The following is a 7500-nucleotide window of genomic DNA, read 5'->3' as shown; positions in this document are numbered from 1 at the left end:
TCTCACATCCATTTTGTCCGTAATATCTCTCGCTATTTTCTTGTCAAACTTTTGAAACTCCTTTAGCCTCCTTCCCAATCACTCCCTTTTTCTCTCGCTTGGAATTTCTGTCGCTCTATCTCTGTATCTATCTATCTGTTTATCTATCAAGCTATCTAAATCTGTCCCTCTCTCTCTCTCTCTCTCTCTCTCTCTCTCTCTCTCTCTCTCTCTCTCTCTCTCTCTCTCTCTCTCTCTCTCTCTCTCTCTCTCTTTCTCTCTCTCTCTCTTTCTCTTTCTCTCTGAGCTCATGTATCTCATCACAGCATCATAAAAGACTTGGGGAAGAATACCAACATTTTTTAAACGACAGTGATTGCGTTGTCTGAGCTACGAGACTTATTTTCCAGCGAGCAAGATTGCAATCAGTCTTGCATATATGTCTTGAAACTTGATAACGAAGTTTTACTATGTTGGGATAGATCACCTACGTGATGCGTTGCTGGTATGTTTTCTTCATTTCTATCTTCCTCTCATTTTTGCCTAATTCATATTTTGTGAGATAATGAATCAATTTATTCTTCACAATGGTTGACACAGGTAGTCATAAAGGACGGAGTTATTTGTAGTCAGATATTTCTTTTCATTTTTATATATATGTATACATTTAACTATTACCTATCGAATCGCAAACCTGTCGATCATAACAAACATATATCTTTGAACATCAAGTCAGTATGAAATTACCAGAAAGAAATATTACCAATCTTAATCCTCTGCTGTTAACAAATATTGTCAACACATCAAATTTCTCTTCTTGTTTTCCTAACACCAGCATATATCGAGGCCACGCAGAATGTGATACATATTTGCACACATATCCAGTGCATACACACATTAATCATAATGTTGATAATGATAATAACAAAAGTAATGATTATAGGGTTAATAATGATAAGATTAATAATAATGACAATCATATATATATATATATATATATATATATATATATATATATATATATATATATATATATATATATATATATATATATATATATATACATATATATGTTGATGATTAAACGGATGACAATAACGATAATAGTCATTGTAATAATGATGAAATTAATAATGATAATGATGATAATAATAATAATGATAATAATAATAATAATAATAATAATAATAATAATAATAATAGTAATAGTAATAGTAATAGTAACAGTAATAGTAATAATAATAATAATTATTATTATTATTATTATTATTATTATTATTATAAAGATAATAATAATAATAATAATGATAATAATAATAATAAAAACAATAGAAATAATAATGATGTTGATGATAACAGCAACTATGATGATGATACTACTACTACTACTACCAATAATGATAATGATATTAGTAACAATGATAATAATAACAATAATGATAATAATAATGATAATAACAATAATAATAATTATAATAATAATAATGATAATGATAATAATAATGATACCGATAATAGAATAATAATAAGGATGATAAAAATAATAAAAGATATCAATAATAGCAATAACAAGAATGATATTAATAATAACAATGATAATGACATTACCAATAATAACATTAAGATTTATTTCATTTATTTATTAATATTATCATCATAATTGTTATCATTATTTATTTATCTTATCATCTTTATTATTCTCCTTAACTTAATTACTATAATTATTTGATATTATCATAATCATTCTTATTTTAATTATTTTAATTATTTAATTATTATTTAATTATCTTTATCAGTATTATTATTATCATTATTACCATTATCATTCTTATTATTATCATTATTATTATTATGACAATCATCATTTTATTTCTATTATTATTTATTTTTATTTATTATTATCTTTATTGTCGTTTCTCGTATTGTATTACTATTTTTAGCATTATCATTATCATAATTTTATCATAATATTAATGATAATAGCAATAATGTTAATGATAATAAGTGATGATATTATTAATAGTAATTAATAGTAATAATAGTAATACTACTACTATTACTACTACTACTACTACTACTACTAATAATAATAATAATAATAATAATAATAATAATAATAATAATCATAATGATATTGATTATAATAGTATAACATTCACAATAAGAGCAATAATGATAATAACTTTGATATTGATAATAATGATGGTGATAACAATAGTAATGATAACAATAATAACAACAATAATGAAAATGATAATGATGATAATAAAAATAATGATAATAATAATAATAATAATAATAATAATAACAATAATAATTATAATGATAATAATAATAATAGTAGTAATAATAAAAATAATAATATTAATAATGATGATAATGATAATTATGAATATAATCATCTATTATAGCAATGATAATAATAACAGTAATGTTGATAATAATAATCATAGTATTACTAATAATAATAACTGTTATTATCATCATCATTATATTAAAAAGGATAACAGCATTACAGCATGATCATTTGAGTATATTTATCATCTTTTTCATGAAGCCGAAAACGATGTCCCAATTTCAACTGAATATGAACACTATTGCTAAAATTAGCATTCACCTTAGTCACTCCTACAAAACCTACCCCCATTTTCTTCGGGCCGATGTGCTTAGATGCAATCGCTTGATCCTTGTTATGCACCATATTTTGCCCTAGTTTCTGCGAGGAAGTGAATTAACGTCATTCACCAGCATTAAAGAGGGCTTTTCGGGCTGTACTAGAAAGCCAGTGTAAGCCCATGTTGCTTGTATTGCGACTCAATAACAGCAGCGAAGGCGTCGACTGTGGCGTATTGATCCGGTGAAAAGTCTACGGGCTATGAACGTGACATTTATAGTGCTGGTTTTGTTGTTTTTCTCCTTCTTTTTGTTTAATTTTTCTTTTCTTCTTTCTCTCTCCCTTACTTAGTTCTCTCTCTCTCTCTCTCTCTCTCTCTCTCTCTCTCTCTCTCTCTCTCTCTCTCTCTCTCTCTCTCTCTCTCTCTCTCTCTCTCTCTCTTTCTCTATCCGTTGCAGAAGCGACTGTTTTGAATATGTTATATATGATGCGATATGCCTGATGAGCCTTTATGTCCACTGCACTAATTTCCTCTATAGTGGTTGAACATGTCATTTGAAAGAGGCCCTGCATTTCTTTCTCAGGGCAGTTCTGATACAATAAAGGCTATGATTATTTTTTTTCTTATTATTATTCTTGTGATCATTTTCATATCATATTATTATTATTATTATTATTATTATTATTGTCATTATCATTATTATAGTTATTATTATTATCATTATTATTATCATTGTTGTTATTTATCACCATCATTATTTTTGCCGTTATTCTTGGTGTAGTTATCATTATTATTATTATCATTATTGTTATCAATATTGTTATCTTTACTATCCTTATCATTATGACCATTATTATATATATTTATATTTATATTTGTTATTGCTAATAAGATCATAACTGTTATTATTATCTATTATTTTTATCATCATCCTTAAAGTTATCCTTATTATCATCGTTATTATTACTGTCATTATTATTGTTATATTTATATTTGTTAATATTATTAACATTAGTATTACTATCATTAATATCATTATTATTAAAACTACTGTTATCATTATTATTATTATTATTATCATCATCCTCATCTTTGTTATCATTATTATTACTATTGTTATTATTGCTATTATTATCATAACTATGATTAATATCTTTAATATTAATATCACCTCTGTTAGTAATAGTAGCAATCACAATATCACTATCAATCTCAATATTATTATTATGATAATGATCATTAAATTATTATTTTAATCGTCATTGTTATTACTATCATTATCATTATTCTCATTACTGATGTTGCTTTTGTTATTATTATTATTATTATTATTATTATTATTATTATTATTATTACCATTATTATTATTATTGTTATTATTATTATTTATTATTATCATTTTTATTGTTATCATCGTTGTTATTATTACTGTTACTATTATTAGAACAGCTTTTGTTTTTATCATTATTTCTATTATCATTTTTGCTAATATTATTACTATTATTATAATTATTATTGTTATTATTATTATTATTATTATTATTATTATTATTATTATTATCATTATTATTATTATTATTATCATTATTATTATCCCTGGTGGTGCATACCCGTTTAACACAACATTGTCGTTTTCAGTGCCAGTATTATTAGCATTATCCTATAGGTAGACGTGTTAAAAGAGATAAGTGGGAGGGGAACGAGGGGAGAGGGAGTAACATTGAGATTAAAAGAGGGGAAGCGAAATCTCTTTTATAATCTCTAGCTTATACAGACGTGAGTTTGTGATGTATGGGATTAACGACGACGATCTCTCTCTCTCTCTTTCTTGTCTGTCTGATTGTCTCCTTTTCTCTTTTTTTCTCTCTCTCTCTTTCTTTCCTTTTCTCTCTCTCTTTCACGTTCTCTCCCCCCCCCTATCTCTCTCTCTTTTTTTCTCTCTCTCTCTTTCTCGCTCTCTCACTCTCCCTCCCTCTCTCTCTCTCTCTCTCTCTTTCTCTCTCTCTCTCTCTCTCTCTCTCTTTCTCTCTCTCTCTCTCTCTCTTTTTCTCTTTCTCTCTCCCTCTCCCTTCTCCTTATCTTTGGTTATCTATTCACCCTTCCATCTACCTACATATTCACTATTTAATCCATTGGTTCATTATTTTATCAGTACATTTCTCTCTGTTTATTTATTCTAATAATTATTCTCTCGTCCTCCCTTCCAACCTGATCAACGAAAATGGAAACAGAGAAACAAGTGGAACAGAACATGCCCTTAATGCGATTTCCAGCCAACGTAGATTAGTTCATTAGCTGAACTTAACTTGCGTATGAGCAAACGGAAGTGCGGCAGGAGAGAGAAAGAGAGAGAGGGATGGTTCAGAAAGTGATAATGGTGATAATAGTGATGGTGATGACATCGGTGCTGACAGTAATTATATTGATAATAGTAATAACAATGATAATGATAATACTGATAGCAAGTTATACTGATGACATAGCGATAATGATAATGATAGTAACAACAATATCAGTATCACTATTATAATTACTATTATCATTATCATTATTTTCAATATCATTATCATATTTTCAAGATAATTCATTATTATGATAACAATAGTAAATCTGTGAAGAAAAAAAAAATCGCCTGAAATTTACAACCGTAAAAACATCAAAAGAAGAATACGTGGCGTCATCGTGATCGAAAATCTTCACCCTGACCGCCAAGGCGAAAAGAGCACCTGCCAAAATCTCCCTTTTGTAACTTCCCAACTTCGTCTTTCTACTTCTCCTCCTCCTTCTTACTTCTGACTTCTTCTTCCCTCGTCTTTTACTTCTTCGCAACAACCCGCAGACAAACGAACGCGACAGTTTCGCACACCGAAAAGAAAGGAAGGAATCCGCAGACCCTGTTAATTAGTGGGAAAAGGTTGAGGGCATCTTGGCGCAGGTCCAGAAGAGAAGCTGTATTTAAGAGTTGATGCAGAAGAATCTCCTGAAGACGGAGGCTGCGAGGTGGTGGCGGAGGTGGAGGTGGAGGCGGTGGTGGTGATGGAGGTGGAGGTGGAAGTGGTGGTGGTGGTGGAGGTGGTGGTGAAGGTGGTGTTGGTTGTGGTGGTGGAGGTGGTGGTGATGGAGGAGGAAGAGGAGGAAGAGGAGGTGGGGGTGGTGGAGGAAGAGGAGATGGTGGAGGAGGAAGAGGTGGAGGTGATGGTGGAGAAGGTCGAGGTGGTGATGGTGGTGATACGGGTGGTTTAGAAGAGGGATGAAGAAAGAAGAAGCAAAGATGATGAGGAAAAGAGAAAAAGGTAGAGGGGAGATGGAGGGAGGAGGGGAGGGGGTAAAGGGGGGTGGAGGAGGAAATGGAACCACCGCCGGTCTCGGGAACTTTCTCTTTCCTTTCATCAGTTGGGGTGAGGGGAGGGGTGGGGTGGGGGTGAAGGGAAGATGAGAATGCTACGAGGTATATAAGGAGGGGAGGGAGGGGGAGGGGGGGAGGAAGGTTAGAGAAGGTAGGGAGCTTGAGTTGGTGGGAAGAGGGAGAGACGGAGGGAGGAAAGAAGGGAGAGAGGGAGGGAGGAAAGAAGTGAAAGATGGAAGAAGGGAGGGAGAGAGGGAGGGTGGAAGGGAGAGAGGGAGGAATTGAGGGTGGAACGGCGGGAGAGAGGGAGGGAAAAAGGGAAGGAGAAAGGGAGGGAGAGAGGGGGGGAGGAAGGGAAGGAGGGGGAAGAGAGGGTAGCCGGAAGAGTGGAAGTGAGTGACGGAGGATTATTTATCTATCTATCTATCTATCTATCTATCTATCTATTCATATCCTTATCCATTTATATATTCAACTACAGATATATATGCAGACAAACAGGTAGATAAGCAGATAGATATAAAGATGTATATATAGATAGACAGACAAACAGCTTAGACAATCTGATAGGTAAACAAACAGATAAAAACAGATAGACATATATATGAAGATGAACAGATAGACAAATAGACCGAAAAAAAACGTGGATAGATAAACAGATAGATAGAAAAAAGTGACAAAAAAAGAAGTTGATTCAGAACAAATAAAGGCGCAAAGCAAATGGATGGATAGATAGAGACGCAGAAAGATAGACAGATAGATAAACGGAGAGATGAAAAAGAGAAAGAGGGAAACGGTGGGCGGGAAATAAAAAAAAAATACAAAATGCTTTCAGGCCCGACGGCAGATAATCACGATAGATAGATAAATAGATAGATTAGATAGCTAGACAGACATATAGAAAGATAGACCCACAGTATCAAAATGCAGATAAAAAAAAATAGATCAAATAAAGGCATATTTCTGAGAAAATGGATGAATAGAGTAAATATCTGAAGAAAGAAATACATAAATGAAGAGATAGATTCAGAGAAAGATAGATAGATAAATAGGTAGATAGATAGATAGATTGATTGACCGATAGATAGGCAGGCAGACAGATAGATAGATAGATAATTGATAGACAAATAGATAGATAGATTGATAGATGAATAGATAGATATAGGGATGGATGGATAGGTAAATAGACAGACTCACATAAAAAAATAGGTTGACAGGTAATTAGATACATCAATAGACAGAGATATACATACATTTACATACAAATACATACATTCATAGATAGGTAATCGAATAGAAATAAATAGAAAGGTAACTGGAGAAATGTAGATAGAAAAGTAAGTAAATATAGAAAGATAGAAAAATATATTGGCTGATGGACTAACAGATCCACTGATAAATACAGTGTAAAAATATCTGAATATATGCGTTGGATAACACTTTAATTATATAACAAAGGAAATATTGCAGTCATATGGTTCGGTTCTAAAACATAGAGTACGACTCTGTAGTGTAATGATCCTTGGGGTAAATGCATGTTTTTTTTTTCTTTTTTTCTTT

The sequence above is a fragment of the Penaeus monodon genome, chromosome 17 (genome assembly GCF_015228065.2).
Source record: "Penaeus monodon isolate SGIC_2016 chromosome 17, NSTDA_Pmon_1, whole genome shotgun sequence".
In the NCBI taxonomy this organism is placed as follows: domain Eukaryota; kingdom Metazoa; phylum Arthropoda; class Malacostraca; order Decapoda; family Penaeidae; genus Penaeus; species Penaeus monodon.
This window is presented reverse-complemented; position numbering follows the sequence as displayed.